This window comes from Saimiri boliviensis, chromosome 2 (assembly GCF_048565385.1).
Source record: "Saimiri boliviensis isolate mSaiBol1 chromosome 2, mSaiBol1.pri, whole genome shotgun sequence".
NCBI lineage: Eukaryota > Metazoa > Chordata > Mammalia > Primates > Cebidae > Saimiri > Saimiri boliviensis.
The window spans coordinates 104,484,431-104,503,277 of record NC_133450.1 but is presented as its reverse complement, the minus strand read 5'-3'; the positions used below and the strand labels follow the sequence as shown (position 1 = coordinate 104,503,277).

The following is an 18,847-nucleotide window of genomic DNA, read 5'->3' as shown; positions in this document are numbered from 1 at the left end:
AAAAAAAAGAATAAACAAATTGTTATATTTTTATACAAGGGAATACTAACGATAAAATGGAATACTTATGATAAAAATAAACAATTTTCTAGTACACATAAAACATAGGTGAACTTCATAACATTGTGCTGTGTAAATGAAGCCTTACTCAAAAGAGTACACACTGTATGACTTCATTTATACCACATTCTATAACAAGCAAAATTATTCTATGGTGAAAAAATATTAAAGCAATTACTAGTATGCCAGGAGGTAGGGTGGAGTATTAGTACATTTTCACGCTGCTGATAAAGATATACCCAAGATTGGGCAATTTACCAAAAAAAAAAAGAGATTTTTGGACTTAGAGTTCCACATGACTGGGGAAGCCCACAATCATGGCGGAGGGTAAAAGGCACATATCACATAGTGGCAGACAAGAGAAGAGAGTTTGTGCAGGGAAACTCCCATTCTTAAAACCATCAGATCTTATGAGAGTTATTCAGTATCATAAGAACAGCATGGTAAAGACCTAACTCCATGATTCAACTATCTCCCACCAGGTCCCTCCCACCAAACATGGGAATTATGGGAGCTACAAGATGAGATTTGGGTGGGGATATAGGGCCAAACAGTATCATTCCACCCCTGGCTTCTTGCAAATCTCATGTCTTCACATTTCAAACTCAATCATGCTTTCCCCACAGTCCCCTGAATGTCCTAACTAATTTCAGCATAAACTCAAGTGTACAGTTCAAGTGTCATCTGAGACAAGGCAAGTCCCTTCAGCCTATGAGCCTGTAAAATCAAAAGCAAGTTAGTTACTTCCTAAATACAATGGGGATACAGGAATTCGGTAAATATAGCCATTCCAAATGGGAAACTTGGCTGAAACAAAGGGGCTACAGGCCACACGCAAGTCTGAAATCAAACAGGACACTCAACTCTTAAAGCTATAAATTTATCTCCTTTGACTCCATGTCTTATATCCAGGTCACACTAATGCAAGAAGTGGATTCCCATGGTCTTGGACAGCTCCGCCCCTGTGGCTTTGCAGGGTATAGCCTACCCCTTGGCTGCTTTCAGGGACTTCCCAGGCCTCATTCCTGGCTACTTTCATGGGCTAGTATTGAGTGTCTGTGGATTTTCCAGGCACATGGTGCAAGCTGTCGGTGGATCTACCATTCTGTGTTGTGGAGGACAGTGGCCTTCTTCTCACAGCTCCACTTAGGAAGTGCCCCAGTAGGGACTCTACGTGGGGACTCTGACCCCATATTTCCCTTCTGAATTGCCCTAGAAGAGGTTCTATATGAGGACCCCACCACTCCAACAAACTTCTGCCTGGGCATCCAGGCATTTCCATACATCTCCTGAAACCCAGGCAGAGGTTCCCAAACTCCAGTTGTTGGCTTCTGTGCACTCACTGGCTCAACACCATGTGGAAGCTGCTAAGGCTTGGGGCTTGCATCCTCTGAAGCAACAGCCCAAGCTGTACCTTGACCCCTTTTAGCCATCATTGAAGCAACTGGGACATAGGGCACCAAGTCCCCAGCCTGCACACAGCAGGGGTTCCTGGGCCTGGCCCATAAAACCATTTTTCCCCCCAAATCTCTGAGCCTATGATGGGAGGGGCTGCCATTAAGACCTATGATATGCCCTGGAGACATTTTTCCCATTGCACTGGTGATTAACATTCAGCTCCTTGTTACTTATGCAAATTTCTGCAGCCAGCTTGAATTTCTTCTCAGAAAATAGGATTTTCTTTTCTATTGAATAATCAGGCTGCAAATTTTCTGAACTTTTATGCTGTTTCCCTTTTAAAACTGAATGCCTTTAACACCACCCAAGTCACCTCTTGAATGCTTTGCTGCTTAGAAATTTCTTTCACCAGATATCCTAAATCATCTTTCTCAAGTTCAAAGTTCCACAAATCTCTAAGGCATGGGCAAAATGCCACCAGTCTCACAGCTAAAACATAACAAGAGTCACCTTTGTTCCAGTTCTCAAAAAGTTTCTCATCTCCATCTGAGACCACTTCAGCCTGGATTTCATTGTCCATATTATTATCAGCATTTTGGCCGAAGCCATTCAACAAGTCTCTAGGGAGTTCCAAACTTTCCCATATTTTCCCATCTTCTTCTGAGCCCTCCCAACTGTTCCAACCTCTGACTGTTACCCAGTTCCAAAGTCGCTTTCACATTTTAGGGTATATTCTCAGCAGTGTACCACTCTACTGATACCGATTTTCTGTATTAGTTTGTTTTTGCACTGCTGATAAGGACATACTCAAGACAACACAATTTACAAAAGAAAGAGGTTTATTGGACTCTCAGTTCTATGAGGCTGGAGAGGCCTCACAATCATGGTGGAGTGTGAAAGGCACATCTCACTTGGCAGCAGACAAGAGAAGAGAGCTTGTGCAGGGAAAATCCCATTTGTAAAACCACCAGATCTTATGAAATTTATTCACTGTCATGAGAACAGCACAAAAAATACCTGCCCCATGATTCAATTGTCTCCCACTGGGTCCCTTCCACAACACATAGGAATTATGGGAGCTACAACATGAGGTTTGGTTGGACACACAGTCAAACCATATCAGGTGGAATTAACTGGAAAGGGGATAAGGAATCCGTCTGGGACAAGATTATATAATATTATATAATGTTCTATATCTTGTTAGGGGTTTGGATTACACAAGCATATATATTTGTCACAACTCTGTTGATATGCAATTAAATCTTGTGTATCTTATTTTATGTAACTTTGCATCAAAAGACAGATTATAAACAAATAATAGGACAAGGAAAATGTGGCACATATACACCATGGAATACTGTGCAGTCATAAGAAACGATGAGTTCATGTCCTTTGTAGGGACATGGACGAATCTGGAAACCATCATTATCAGCAAACTGACACAAGAACAGAAAATCAAACACCACATGTTCTCACTCATAGGCAGATGTTGAACAATGAGAAGACATGGACACAGGGAGGGAGCATCACACTATGGAGTCTGTTGGCAGGGGCAAGGGAGGGACAGCAAGGTGGGGGTACGGAGGTCGGGAAGGGATAAATGGGGAGAAATGCCAGATGTAGGTGATGGGGTGACGGAGGCAGCAAACCACACTGCCATGTGTGTCCCTATGCAACAATCCTACATGATCTGCACATATACCCCAGTACAAAAAACAAAAGAAAACAACAAATAATGAACTCTATTTCATTATATGCACGCTGAAGTATTTAGAAAAAAACTAATAATGTTGTAACTTCCTTTTAAATGTAATAAAATAAAATGGATTGGTGGAAGTATACAGTGATAGATGGATAAATATGCAATAAAGCAACTATTAGCAAAGTATTGATAGAAGAATCTTTGTGGTGAGTGTACAAGTCTTCCCAATAACATTTTTGAAGCTTGCTAAATGATTGCCATTTTTCATGGTATAATATTGGCAAAAAAAAAAAATATGCTGCTTAAAGTTTTAATTTCATTATTTTTTCTAGTAAAAATCAAATGTCAAATTGCTGTTGTTGGCAGCAATTCACCATAAATGCACCCTCACTGTAACTTTACAGTAATACATATCTTAAAAGAAAAATAAAAAATATTTTATTCACAAATTACACCTGATCACTAATATATCACACTTGATATGGTCAGTGAAAGTAATATGTAGGCCAACAGAAGAGGAAAAAAGACACTTTTTTCCAATGTTGAAAAGCTTTCAAATATCATCTCAACTTTCCCTTTGCCAGTACATGTTGGACTTTGTCTAATATAATTACAAACATTCTACAGGCAGATTCAAAATACTTTAAATTATCATAGTTTATGACAATTACAAAAACACAATTCTTAAAGTTTTGTCTTATAGAATCATAAAGATGTTTTCCTCTGCAGTATAAGGACCTACATAACAACTTCATGATTATAAAAATTAGTAAATATTGACAAAACTATTTTTTAATGTGGGAAAACTCTGTCTTGATGTTGCATTGGCATTATAATTGTGAATTTACATGCTCATAAACTACTGTGGTGGTGTTGGAAGGCTTTTCCTTAGTTCAGCTAAAGACAGGGCTGTCTGTCCCATGGCCACAAAAATTCAGGCTCATGGACAATTTGAATGGTGAGTGAGACAGGGTTTTATGGGGTGAAAAGGAAGAAAATTGGGTAACAGGGATTCTCACTAGGCCAGTATTCCTGCTAGAGTGCTTCCCACCCACCATTCAAATCCTAAGTTTCACACAGGAATAGGAGGGTCCAGGCTCCTCCCTGCTGCAAACATAGTGAACTTTCTGAGGCTCCAGCTCAGTGGACAGGTTGGCTGGAGTTTCTCTGGGGATCCCCTCCCACCTGGCTGTCTAATTTCTTCCCCTAAGGAAGTAGTCTAACTGCTGTTAGATTAGGATAAGGATGAAGACCTGTCTTAAGTGCTTCCTGCTGACGGGACAGTTTTGAGAAAATGGCAGTCAGAGCTTCCCCAGAGGCCTATTTAAGGATTCCTAGAAGAAGGAGCCATTGTCAGAGGCTCTAGTTCCATGACTGTTTGGAGTTTGATGGCCTGAAGGCAAGAACAGATAAACCAGGTTATTAGAAAACATGTATCAAAACAAGGGGAGGTGTAAAGACAGCTCAAAAATTCTGAGGCCTTTTACCACTTTACTTAGGGAGATGGAGGCCAAAAGACCCACTGGTTTAAAAAAAAAAAAAAAAAAAAAGAAAGAAAGAAAGAAAGAAAAAAACTTTACCCTTTTTTCTGCCATGTTAGGCTTCTGGGTTCCCTTCCCCCGAGCTCAATCCTAAACTAACCAGCTTAAGGTTTAGAAAATTAACTCTTTCCAATTTGGAGGATGCATGTGAGGGGAGTGCCTCTTAGTATGGAGACATAATTACCTATTAGTGAAGAGAGAATTAACTAGGAAAAAGGGAAAAAGAAGGCATTCCCAGAGGTTCAGGATGCATTAGAAAGGGGCATAGACTGAAGATGAATGGCTGCCCATCTAGAAAAAAGGGAACAGACATCACTGGTTCCTTTCTCTTTGTAGCAGATAACCAGAGTACCGGAGGGAGAGAGAGAAGAGCATCCTCTTTCCATTCTTGCACTGCCATGGGTATTAAAGCGGGTTGCACCCATGAAACACAGGACCCTAGAGAATAGGAATTATCTGCTCTCACCTATGTCTCTTTCCCATATACTGTCAGCAGCTTTGGAGTTCTTTAGACCTCATTTATGCCATGGATATTAATGTGGCCTATCAATGAAACAGGAAGCTTGAGGTTGGCTTAATCAGCAAGAATCAGCCATGCTCACCTGCCCTGGGCCTTGTAACCTCTGTTGTCATCTGCCTCTGGATCCCTCAGTCCAGTTTTCCTTCCTAGAGCTTTGATCCTAAAGCTTGGAATTCATTTGGGACAAAAGTGTATCTCAGGTGTTGCATGGACTCCTTATCATAAGTTGAATGCTAAGGTAAAACTGTGGAACAGGGTCCTCTTCCTATAAGGGAGAGGAAAGGGTGCCTTGTGACATACTCAAATAAGTGGTGTCTATAGCTATGCTTGCTAAGATTTGGGGGCATGGTGCTTGGCTTTGGTTAGCTCCATTGGCCTTACTTTCCCAAAAGGAAAACTCTGAGTGATGGGCATCCTATTCATTCCCATCACCTAGAAGAAATTGCAGGGTAAATGCTCAGAACTAAAATATTGATCAGAATTTCTACATTATCCATCCCTCTTATTCTTTCTGAGCCGCAGCCAGGGATTGCTGGTTGCTTCACAGAAGCAAGCAGAGTTAGTCTAAAACGTAGGCAAAAAACTTAAAAACAACTAATGACTTTAGAATTTAATGACAGATATACCACAAGTTTTGAAACATGATTTCTCTCTCCAGTACTCACATTTTTTTTTTTTAAAGTCATCATAGGACTGAATGGTTTGCACGCTAGACTTTAGTCTTATATTTAGCCTATTTGTATAAAGTGCAGAAAGAATAATTATTTCTACATAGGCCATTTGGATTGATTGACTTTGATAGAAGTATGTTCCACAAGAAATCTCAGATAAGCCCTTTTAAAGTCAAGCCCAGCCATGGGTTTATCCTCAAATACCTGTGAGTTGGGTGATCCCCTCCACTTAAGGTCCCAAGATAAATGTGGAGCTCCTGGACCTGTTAACCCTGTACAAGAACTGCATAGATAAGGGCATGAGGCCAGGTTCTCCCATGGGGCTTTTATCAGCTCTGCCAGCTGATATTGACTACTTAAAGGGAAGCATACCCTTCCAGTCAAAGCCTTGGTAAAATAACCACTTTCTCCAATTGCGTCTTGTTGCAAAAGAAAATGGGTTCTTATTGCACTGATGCAAACAACTGTATTGCTATAAGAATACTCACAGATAGTTTCCAAATTCTAGAGGGACCAGGAAGAGAGAAACATGCCCTAAATCTTGATTATGTCTTACTTAATTATTAAAAGCCATAAATAGTACAAAGTTTCCTTGACTCCAAAAAACAAAACATAGATCAGCAATATTCCAAGCAAGGTTAAAAAGATTTGCTTCAGTTTCCTGACTTCCATTTAGTTAACTCTTGTTTTTCTCGATATTCATGAGCATTTCAGCTCTTCATGAGTCCTGTATATTTTCCTTTATTCCAATGTCACAATCTCTAAAATTATCAGAAGGCTGTATTTGAGAGCAACTGCTAAAGTTCTACAGCTTATTATGAACCATCTTTTGGAAAGGATAAAAACAAAACAATTGTCTGTGAATAGCAAAATATCCAGGTTAATTACAGTTAGAAACACAACTGACAAAGAAGTTTGTTTATCTCCATGGTTTACAATAACATAAAAACCTTAATTACGATAGGTAGCATATACTTAGACATTAGAACCTTAGAAATCCCATACAATTTTGGATCATACATTAGCATTATTCACCAAGATACAACCTAAAGAAGATTGAGCATCATTTTGACAATTTCATGTATAAAATATGTCAAATAATCCTGTTTACCTCTCTTTTCTGGGCATTCCAGAGGGGCCATCTGGACTATCCCAGGTGTCAGGAAAGACAATTTTGAAACTGAAGTTTGATTTTGAGAAGGCTGTTAGATGTTCAAGATTTAAAACACTTGATATTATAAAATAGAATTCTAGGTTACAGTAAGTTATTTATTTTGCCAAAAAATATGTCTCAAAAATTTAAAGAAGCAAAAACTTTCCATAACCCCTTACAAATTTTACCAAAGAGCAGATTCGTTCCTTAGGAAACTCTTGCTATGCTTTTATTTCAATGCTCAATTTACAGAAAAACCATATAATACACTTTTGTTGAATTTAGTATGTTCACACAGAGAGCTTCTTCTGCAAAATTAATTTCCACAATTCTTCCACCACTTCTTTGAAACTTTAGCTTTTTCCTAATTAGTAACAATCCTTTAACCCTAGGCAAAAGTTTACATTTCCAGGCCTTCTTATAACCTTTATTAAAAAACACATTTTACCATTCTTACACACCTTGTATGTAAATATATTTCTAGTAGTTTCAATTAACTCCTAGCAATTTTAAACTTTAAGGTAAAACTTGGTAAGTTGCTTTAATTGTGTGCTAACTGCAGTCAAGGTTTGCCTTATTAGTTAAGGGGTGATTACTTCCATATGTCCCCAGGCCTTACCAATTGTCTAATAGCTCAAACCCAAAAAGCAGTTTGTAACCTCAAAACACTTGGCAAACCTTGCACCTGACCTGCATTTCACCAATAGTCTTTAGGGCTGTTTTTATTTCTTAAAGATTAAAGTCACATGAACTGAAATGCTCCAAAGCTTCTAACTTCCCTCTAAAAAGTATTAGTTCCAGTACTTGTCTTTCTTTAGGCCAAATTAATTAGAGTTCTTTTGACAGACAATATACACAGTACACACACAAAGACCTCCAGAAGAAAATCCAGTCCCTAGGTGGGGCCCTTTAAGAGACAGCTCTAAGAAAACATGCAGGTAACAAACCAGAAAGAAACTTATTCCCTAAGGCAGGATTCCTAAACAAAGTCTTGCCAAGTGATTACAACCCATGTTCCCTGGATGTAAAACAAGATGAAGGCTTGCAGCACAAACCATACGGACATGAAAAGCGCACCGGATTGGCCACAGTCTAAGAGTAGCCCCAGAAAACCTTTTTCACAATTAAACCTTTACAGAAAATATAAACAGTAATAGCCGTGCGGCCCTGTGTAGTAAAACATCTTCTAAAAGAAAAAAAAAAAAAAATCTTGCTTAAAACCTAACTGCTGATGGGGTGGAGAAGAGGAAAGAAAAAGAACAGTTTTAAAATTTCTGGGGAAGAACCTCATACTCTTACGCAAGTGGTTTCTCCACCAGGAATATTAGTTCAATTACTGTCCAATGGAGTAAAACCCCTTGGCTGGGGAAGGAGAAGGCTCCCGCAGAAGCAGGTGGCTGGGACTGCCAGCCCGCCGTGCCAGGCTCCTGGGCCATGCATCCCAGCCCGGCATGGAGGAGAGAGCCACGGGGAGCTGCTGCTTGCCAGTCCATCCCCCCAAAAGGAAGGAAAAGTCCATGAGGATGAAAAGGCTCAGAAGACAGAGGGTAAAGAATCGTTGGTTTGCATCTCACTCACCTTTTCCCGAGCCCCACGCTGCATGCCAAAAGTGTTGCAGGACTTTTCCTTAGTTCGGTTAAAGATGCCGTTCTTTGTCCCATGGCCACGAAAATTCTGACTTGTAGACAATTTGAATGATGACACAGGGCTTTATCGGGTGAAAAGGAGGAAAAGGTGTAAACAGACACTCTTGCTAGGCCAGAGTTCCTCCTACAGCACTTCCCACTTCCCACCTCCTGTTTGAATCCCCTTCCGGATTCAAACAGGAAGAGGAGGTGCCAGGCTCCTCCCTGCTACAAAGGTCATGAACTTCCCAAGGCTCCACCCCAGTGGGCAGGCTGCTTGGTGTCTCTCCAGGGACCCTCTCTCTCACCTGGCTGTGTCAGTGGGACCAGAATTTTATTATTGGTTAGTTTCACTTCCTAAAAAATCAATAACTGAAATTGAAAGGACCTGCCTCCTACATCAACAAAATACCACACAGAATTATACTTTACAATGAAGAATATCAGATTATCATACACAGTGAAAATTAGTTATGGATAAGTTCACAATTTACATCAGAAAGATTTAACGTGATGAATCATTTTAGGGGGATATCTTTTCAGCTTTTTCCTTCTTACTCAGCTATTCAAAGGGACTAGCTGAAAAATTTATGTAATAATTTGACATCTTTTCTCAGTAACATGTGATTTCAAGTTCTGAGTAGCTCCTCCTTGCCCAGATATTTCAAAGGTTGAGGCTTAAATATGAGCCATGTATTAATCAACTTTGCTGAAGTAACAAGCAACAACCCACAAATCCCAGTGGCTTATAAAATTATTTTTCACTCACATTGCCCATTAATTATGAATTGGTTGTGGTTCTGGTAGATGGGATTTCTAATTCCTGAATCAAAGCAGTAGAGCAGCCCTTCTTTTAGATAAGCCATCAGGAAGACTGAGAGAGCTGGCCAAAAACGTGTGCTGCCTTTTAAAACTTCTGCTTCAGAAGCTCTGGAATATCACATCTGCTCATACGCAACATGAGAGAACTAAAGGACCCAAATGCAAAAGTCTTGAGGCCAATATGTAATCAAAGGAATAGGAAGCCAATAGTTTTTAAAGAAAAACACATTTTCTGGATTTAGGGGAGAAATCTAATATAGAAAAAGAACTGCCATGAAAGAAATTTCTGTTTTTCTCATTTTCCTGTTACATCTCTGCTAGGATGCCAGTACTATAAGAGAAAATAAGATATTCTTGCCCCATAACATAGTAAACAAAACATCAATAAGAGGAGCAGAAACCAAAAAAAAATGAAAGTAAGTAAATAAAAGGAGACCCTGTTACAAGGCAGAAGATAAGTATACAAGGAAAGCAAGCTGCAGGAGACAGTACATGTATGGAAGAAATGTCATTTTCTCATGCCTTGGCAATTTCCACCAAACTAAACTCTTTGAAGAATAGGCCAAAACTTTGAAGAAAATTAGCTCAATTAACAGTGAGAAGAAAGGTAGAGACTGCATTGCATAATATGAAACTCCAGTCTATTACAAGCAAAATCAAAATTTTAGATTAAAAAAAATCAGAGAAAAGCAGTCAAAGAAAAAAATGAGTTCTTGAAATACAACTCACATAAAAATCACTGACTTCCAAAACTCCTCTCAGAAATCTATAAGAAGATATCAGCTATTCTGTTAACTGACATAATTCAGTTATCTATTTTAAAATGTGTATGTTAAGTACTGTTGTTTTTCTTTTTCTTTCTTTTTTTTTTTTTTTTTTTTCAGTGTAGAGATGAGGTCTTGCTATGTTGTCCAAGCTGGTTTTGAACTCCTGATCTCAAGGAATCCTCTGGCCTTGACTTCCTAAAGTGCTAGGATTACAAGTGAGGGCCAGGGCATCCAGGCTGCTCTTTTAAATAAAGACTTTAATGCCAAAAAAAAATTCTATTCTATATTTGAAGCTGAATTTTCAGCTTATCAATAAAAGAATTAAAATATAATAAAATGACTAATAAAAATGGGAAAGAAAGAGAGATTGAAAGAATGAAATGTTAGGAGAGTAAATGAGCTCCCTTCGTTATCAATTTTAGAAAGTCTGCAAATACTGGTTAAATTGATAACCAAGAAATAAAGCATAATTATATTATTGAGTGTTATATATGTAACCACCCAGAGAACTTAAAATATCGAAAGTTGCCACTTCTCAGGAAGGGACCGAAGGTAAAAGTAAGGAATCTAAAATACTTTAACTTTTTATTAAATATGGTAACATTCTTATTTTATGCCATTTTGGCCAGTTTACATTTTTATTTCTACTCACCTGTATTACTTTTCAAATAAGAAAGCATTAAATGGAGGCATGAAATTTTATAATGATATTTAAACAGAATGAATACATGTGTCACAAACTGGAACAAAAATACTTCTTGGTACCTTACGCAGTGTCCCTTAAAACAAGATGCCAAAATACAATCTGAGTTTAAGCCCAGTTAATTTTAAAAACCCTAATATCCAAATGCTTTCTCTAGTCAGAAATTAAAACTCTTTACTTTTGTAAATTTTCCTTTTCTTTGCTGTCAGGGAAGTTAGAGCAAAGATCGATGCCCCAGTTCTATCACCTCATGTTGAGTGTCTGTTCACCTCATTCCCTCTGCTATGTTAAGATGATATCTCTTATTCCATTTCTAACCATCTTATTTTGTATTATGCCTAATCTCATAAGCCACTTCAACGGTTTTTGAAAAGCAGGAAGGATGTAAATTCTAAACAAAAAAGAACAAAATACTATGAAATTTTAGAAACTTTTAAGAAACTCTAATGAACTAAATATAACTGCGTTAGTCAAATATTTGTAAAATACAGGAATTTCGTATTAAAAACACAAAATGAAAAGTAGTAGCAGTGCTCATGTGCAATAATATAATCATAAATTATAAATTATAAATGATTTAATAGACATAATAGATTATCAATAAATAAAAAGCAAAATCAATGTAGTGTTTTCAAATACTTTTTCAAAGTCACTATAGAAAAGGCCTACAAATTATTTTAAAAAACAAATTAGGTTAAAATTTACAAATTCTTTCACTTTATATATATATATGTGTGTGTGTGTGTGTATATATACATATACACACACACACACACATATATACACACACATATATAAAAAGTGAAACAATTTGCAAATTTTATATATATAAATGTAAATTTTATATATATATACATGCACACACTTATTTTCTTCATTTGCCAAAGCCAATTTTTAAATTAACTATACTTGGGTTTATCTCTTTGCTGTGCACACCATTAGCCTCAATACTGAAATGTTAGTTCTTTATTATTCCCTAAGGCAACAAGATGCTGTAATTATTTTGTGAATCATTTCATCTTTAATTAATTTGTGTTGTCTCTTAACATTAAAATTTAGTAGTGATAAGGTTGAATTGGAGTTTCTGTTTATAGGTTTTGTAAGCAGAGCTTTCACTCACAATTTTCTGATTAATTAAATGAAATATTATTAGGTAATGATTCATATGCTGAAAAAAATAAAGTTCTATCCAAATATAACTGCTACTCTTTAAAAGTATATTGCAATTTATTATTATTGCCATTTTTCAGAAATGACAACCTTTGATTCCATTCACTATGTTATCTTTAAAAATAGACCAGCTGAGCTTAAGTAAAATTCATCATTATTCAACACTTCTCTTTGGCTAGAACAAGTCTAGTCATATTCAGACAAGCTCAGAAAGCACTTCCACTGCAGGAAATTGAAACCTTAGTTTGTGTTTAAACTCAAAAATTAAATCACCTTTGTAGTAATCTTTCTAGTCTTTTTCCTAATTAGTCACACAAACAATTGAATAAAAATCAACCGGTCTATGCAATGATATAATTTTATAATTTATCAAAATGATAAAATAATCAGAACTAAATCAACTATACCTGTTCATTTTTACCTAATGTAGATTCATACTATCATAAGTATTAATCTACTAAAAGTAATGCAACCAATGATATTTATAAATGTATAAATTATTTGCATTATCTTCACATGTAAAACTTAGTTCAGATATAGGTAGTGTGGTGGCTTACACCTGTAATCCCAGCACTTTGAGAGGTCGAGGCAGGTGGATTATCTGAGGTCAGGAGTTCAAGACCAGCCTGACCAACAAGGTGAAACCTCATCTCTACTAAAAATACAAAAATTAGCCAGGTGTGGTGGCAGGCGAATGTAAGCCCAGCTATGCAGGAGGCTGAGGCAGGAGATTTTCTTGAACCCGGGAGGCAGAAGTTGCTGTGAGCAGAGATTGCATCACTGCATTCCAACGTGGTCAACAGAGCCAAGAATCCATCTCAAAAAAAAAAAAAAAAAAAAAAAAAAACAAATCAGATTACTAGATATTAAAGAATATATAAGTAAGTCCAACAATAAAATTTATTCTTTTAGGCCATTCTAGTGTTTTCCTATCAAAAGTATATAGTACAATCTATTTAAAAATCCAATGAATAACTATGTTTAATTAGCAAGATGATTGATAATTGTTTTGAGCCTCTCCGCAACAGCTAGCAAATGAGTCACCAACTGCTGCAGAAGTTCGTGGTAGGAACTCAAAATTTGCAACTTACAAGTTACTCATTGGCATCCTAGCTGGCCTCTCCTACTAGCTGGGGCTACCATCCCACTACCTTCTAGTTCAGCTCCAACACAGTATCTTCAACCAATTCTGATCTTAGCAGAATAAGGCCTAGCCTAACAATTTGAAATTTACTATAAGATTACTGGTGCCATTATTTTGCAACTCAGAATTGTTTTAGGCTTTTCCTCATACCCCTGAATTTTAGTCTTGATTGTCCTGCATGGTTTCCTGTGTTTCTATACATTTACTCTTTGAGTTTGTTAACTGGAACACTATAGATTTGATTTACATTCCACTCCCAGTTAGTGGCTCTCCACCATACACCTAATCTAGATTCCTTTGCTCAGATTCCTCGAAGAGGGAAGAATTCAATAATAAGAGAAGTAGACAGATGAGATACTTTAGTCATTATTGATAGATTCACAAAGATATCCATCCCAGGCCCTTTGCCCATTTTTGTCTTAGCAGGAAGGGTTGTATAGTGAATGAAGGAGACCTATGAATAATTTTTTATCACTCTTATTAGACTCCCAAAGATCCATGATCTTGAGTGGAAACAAGGCACTTGTTAGGGAAGCAATGTCCAGGCAGCCATTTAGTAGGTATATTCCAACACAGTATCTTGTTTTCTCCCTGTCACCATGTGCAAAGCAAACTTAATTAAGTGGTATAGTACTTTTGGCAGAGTGTATTACCTAATGAAAACAACAATAGCTCCCATTCCACATCCTCTTGTGCAATATGAACTTGGTACTCCCCTATTAAGAAAAAGCTATTTCTCCACCTCTTTGGGTCTGATCAGGCCCTCTGCTACATTGGCCAATAAAATACAATGGAAGTGATACTACTCCAGTTTCACCATAGCCCTTAATTGGTCTAAATGGGTCCAATTTGTGCATCCCAAAAGTCAGCTACTGTGTTAGCAGTGTTAGTACCTTGTACCATCATGTAGTAAGAAGCCCAAGCCATGTGGAGAGGGCAAGAAGATGAGATAAAATGTAGAAGAAGAAAGGCCAAGAAACACCAAAGCACCAGATATGTGCATGAGAAACCTACGTTGGGTGGTCCACCCGAGAAAAGGAGAGTTTGCAGACGACTGTAGTTTCAGCTGCTATCTGGGTATGACCACAAGCATCACCTGAGAATTTACCGCTAAGTCCAGCTAATCCACAGAATCATGAGAAATAGTAATGTTATTGTTTTAGGTTACTAAGGAGGTGTTGTTACATAGATAACCAGAACTGTGCTATTCATCAATTTAAGATTTTGTAAAGTGTTACTCTTCATTGCCAAAGCTTCATTGAATATTTATAAGTTAACATATTTAAAATCACAATTTCCAAAATAATACTCTAAATATAAAGCCACTGAGCAATATGTAGATGGACAGTCATCAAAAGATTATTTAGAAAAATGACATAGAACAATAAATTGTAGTGACTCTCAACCTTCTTCAGCTGGAATACATCTGAGGGATACAACACATTACTATCAATTGCATCAGTTACTATTAACAGCAACAGGAGTTTTAACTAAAAAAGACCCCAGGGCTATTTACTATCAGATTCTTCAGTTAATCATCATGAAAATATTAAGTAAAAAAATCTCCAAATTCACATTTCCTTGTCCATAGTGAACAGTGCTTGGTGACTTTAAAGAGAGACTTTTCAGTGATACTCATTTATATAATTTCTTTCTTTCTTTTTTTTTTTGCTAAATATTGGGCACTGTGGTTTTTATATAATTTCTTAACAAGATGATGTTCATCTTTAAACCAAACTTATTTTCAGACTTTTGACTAGCTCTACCCAACAAGAAATGCAGTTCATGAAATTGCGGTGCTAATTCCAAATCCACCTCTTGCCAGCTGCATGATCTTGGATAAGTGCTTTAATCTCTTTGTGCCTTGGTTTCCTCATCTGAGAAAAATAGGAAGAGTAATACTACCTACCCCCTAAAGTGGTAAGGAGGACTGAGTGAGTGAATAATGCACAATAACAGTTTCTGGAAGTAGCAAGCAGCATATAAATGTTAGCTTGATTTTTTTTTTTAGTCTCATTCATTATATTAGGAACACTTGATTGATTGTAGAATGACTGTGACAAATCCTGGTATCAAATGGATTTCACTAGACAAATCGCCTAAATTCTCCTTAGAGTTAGACAAATGGAAAATACCTATTAAATAGGATTCTAAGTAGTGATTACTCCTATCACTCTTTAGATCAGTCTTATCAAAAGCAAGCAGGGCACTTTAATTCCAACTTATTGTGCAACTCTTAAGGAAGATACCCTAACCCAGAAATGTCAAATTGAGCAGACTTAGTGAATTAGTACATTGCCTCATCCAAAATGAACACCGTGATCCCAGCTAACTTGATGAGGAGTTTCAGCTGGACATTAAGTTTCTTTTAAGGGGAGGTAAAGTTGTTCATTAAAATGTACTTTGTCTGGTGAAATATTTGATGCAGCAAAAAGCAGTCATAAAAGCTGAAACTAAGACTCAGAGCCCGTGCTCATCATTCTAAAAAAGCAAGCACCAAAGACAGTTTGCTAGAATTTTGCCATTTTTTTAAAGAGAGTATCTTACAAATGCTGTATTTGTAGTTTATGCTTCATGATTCGGTGATTTTTTCCTCTAACTATTGAAGCTGAGAAGCTCAGCATTCACACACACACACAAATACTACTAACAGTGACAGAATTGAAAGTTCTTTATCCAATATCAATTCTTCCCTTCTGCCTTAGTAATTGAATTACAGTTTACAAAACAGCAAATACGTATTATAAACACTTAATTTAAAACATGTAAGCAAAGACTACTTATTCTTCTGTCTTTTGATGTAGTGCCAGAGTCTTTCCTTTGAATGTCTCCATCGATTGTAATTCTCCATTGCCTTTCCTTCATAAATCACTTCCATAATTCATCTTCTACAAAATGTCTAGTTTCGGGGTCTTTGAAAAGAAGACATTTGTTAGTGAATGAATGCATATCCTTTCATAGTTTGACATTTTTTTCAGGCTTTCAAAATTGCCTCCCCGTATCTAATGTGGCAATATTTTAAAAAAATAAAGCTTGGGCCGGGTGCGGTGGCTCACATCTGTAATCCCAGTAGTTTGGGAGGCCAAGGAGGGTGGATCACAAGGTCAGGAGATCAACATCATCCTGGCAAATATGGTGAAACCCCGTCTCTACTAAAAAATACAAAAATTAGCTGGGCACGGTGGTGCTCGCCTGTAGTCCAAGCTACTTGGGAGGCTGAGGCAGGAGAATTGCTTGAACTCAGGAGGCAGAGGTTGCAGTGAGCTGAGATTGCACCACTGCTCTCCAGCCTGGCACCTGGCAACAGAGCGAGACTCTGTCTCAAAAATAAATAAATAAATAAATAAATAAATAAAGCTTGCCTTCATTGTGTATTTCCAGAAAATAAACTTTATTTTCATTTCAATTAATTTACTTTTTCCTTGTTTGAATATTATGGGTTTAGATAATATTTGGTAAAATCACATGATTATATTGAAATGTCTGAAATACACAGGTATGGGAACAAATGTAACTGCATCTTATCAAGTCAAAAAAAAAAGTACTGAATAAGTGGGAATATAAGTGAGCAGTCACATTTGAGATAAGCCTCATAACTGTCAGGATTCAGCATGTACATTTATCATCAGCATATCTGATAGACACATTGTAAAGTTTAGGTTTATCTCTTAGTTTTGTGCAAAAGTAATTGTGGGTTTTGCCATAACGTAATGTCAAAAACCACAATTACTTTCACACCAAACTAATAGCAGTGATTAAGTAGAAGTTGCATATGAGAGATTTCACCCTTAAAGATACTCTACAGTTTTTACAAAAATATTCATCACCCTCTTCTTAATCATAGAAAATATTTTTTAAATATGTATATTTCTGAAGGAGACTATCATTCTCTTTTTGATGCTGGAGTTTATAAAAAATAACAAACCCTTGAGACATATTCACGTCTTTATTCCTAGGAGAATAATCAACTATTAGTAACTGTGATGGGTTAAATTGTGACCCTCAAAAAATAAATTTCTAATCACAGTATCTCAGAATGTGACCTAATTTGGAAATAAGATTATCACAGGTATAATTAGTTCAGATGAGTTCATACTGAAGTAGGGTGGGCCCTGAATCCAATATTACTGCTGTCCTCGTAAAATGGGAAACTTCAAGATAGACACATGCCCAAGAAGAATACAATGTGAACGTAAAGGTAAAGTAGAGGTGATGTGCCTACAAGCCAAGGAATGCAAAGATTTCCACCAAACACTGAAATCCTGTTGTTTCAGCCACTCAGTTTGTGGTACTTTGTTACCGCAGTCTAGTCCATCTTTAGATCAATTTATCCTTAGGTTACAGTCATATTAAGCTTAAATCTGACTTCATCTGGTTTCCCTTTATGTTCTTTTCCACAACTTCTTACATATGTGTCAGGTCTTCTCTTTTCTAAGTAGGGTATTCTCCTGGCTTGAAAATGTGTCTTCATACGATATTCTTTCACATTCTTTCACTATCCTGGTCTCTCTTCTAATGCATTACTAAACATATAGTGTTGTGCTTAAAATTAAAAATGGCACATGGCCTGTCTAATGCAAAGTAAGGCAAAGAATAAATCACCTTTCTTCCAAATATGATTTTTTTTGTAACGACACAGCCCAAGGTGCAAGAATGGCAGCACATTAAACGGCTTACCCTCTTTGAATGAAAATCTTAGTCTCCACACGTGCTTTTTCTAAGCCATACCTCTTCTGTATTCTGTCCTTGTTGCAACTGATATTTTTTTTGATCCAGTAAAACTTTAATGTTCAATCCTGAGCAACTTCATTTTACTGCTCTGCCAAACCATTCTAGCACATCAAATTTAGTTTGGAACCTGATTCGTTCAGTTAAATCACTAGAAAAAAAAATGTTGAAAGGTACAGGGAAAGGATAGATTCCCTAAGCCACATTACCAGAAACTTTCTCCAAGCCAAGCTTATCAACTGCATAGCAATCTGGGATATATCTTATTAATCAGTTTCTAAGAAATGTAGCTGTATCTCTTCACAAGTTTAAAGAAAGATTCTATTACTTTAATAAATCCAAGTATCTCTATTCTTCTCCTGATCTACCAGCCTAACCATTCTGTCAAAAAAAAAAAAAAAAAAAAAAAAAAGTACATGCAGCTAATTCAGCATCACTTGCTTTTGGAGAAACCAGGCTGAATCTTAGTGATCTCTGCTAAGTAATGTAATACATTTCTTCATTTCTTAAGAAATTGACTTCCAAATTTAGCTGAAATCACATCAGAATTCATTATATGACTTTTTCTTCATAAATCTAAATGAACTGCAAAGTTTAACATTTCAATATAATCATGATAAAATTAAATCTTAGTTCATTTTAGAAACTTAACTTGAAATTGCCTAAAGAATGAATAAAGAGAGCACTTTTCAATGAAAATTATGTTTCTAGCTTGCAGTAATGCAGTTTTTTCAGTCCTATAAATAGAAGCTACCAAATATGCTTTTGAGAAAATATGATTTGTTTCAGAATCGAATTAGTGGCTTAGAATTTCAGTGCTATCTTCTTCTCTGATATTTAGAG

The 18,847-nt window shown here is 36.8% G+C and overlaps 1 protein-coding gene across 1 annotated transcript in view; it reads right to left on the bottom strand.

Moving 5' to 3' along the window:
• Positions 1-18,847, bottom strand: part of LOC101050874 (uncharacterized) — an 891,623-nt gene that overhangs the window by 416,291 nt on the left and 456,485 nt on the right. Inside the window, exon 9 of the mRNA XM_074389917.1 lies at positions 8,624-8,753. The gene's annotated coding sequence lies outside the window, so the exon portion shown is untranslated. The remainder of the gene's footprint in view (positions 1-8,623; positions 8,754-18,847) is intronic.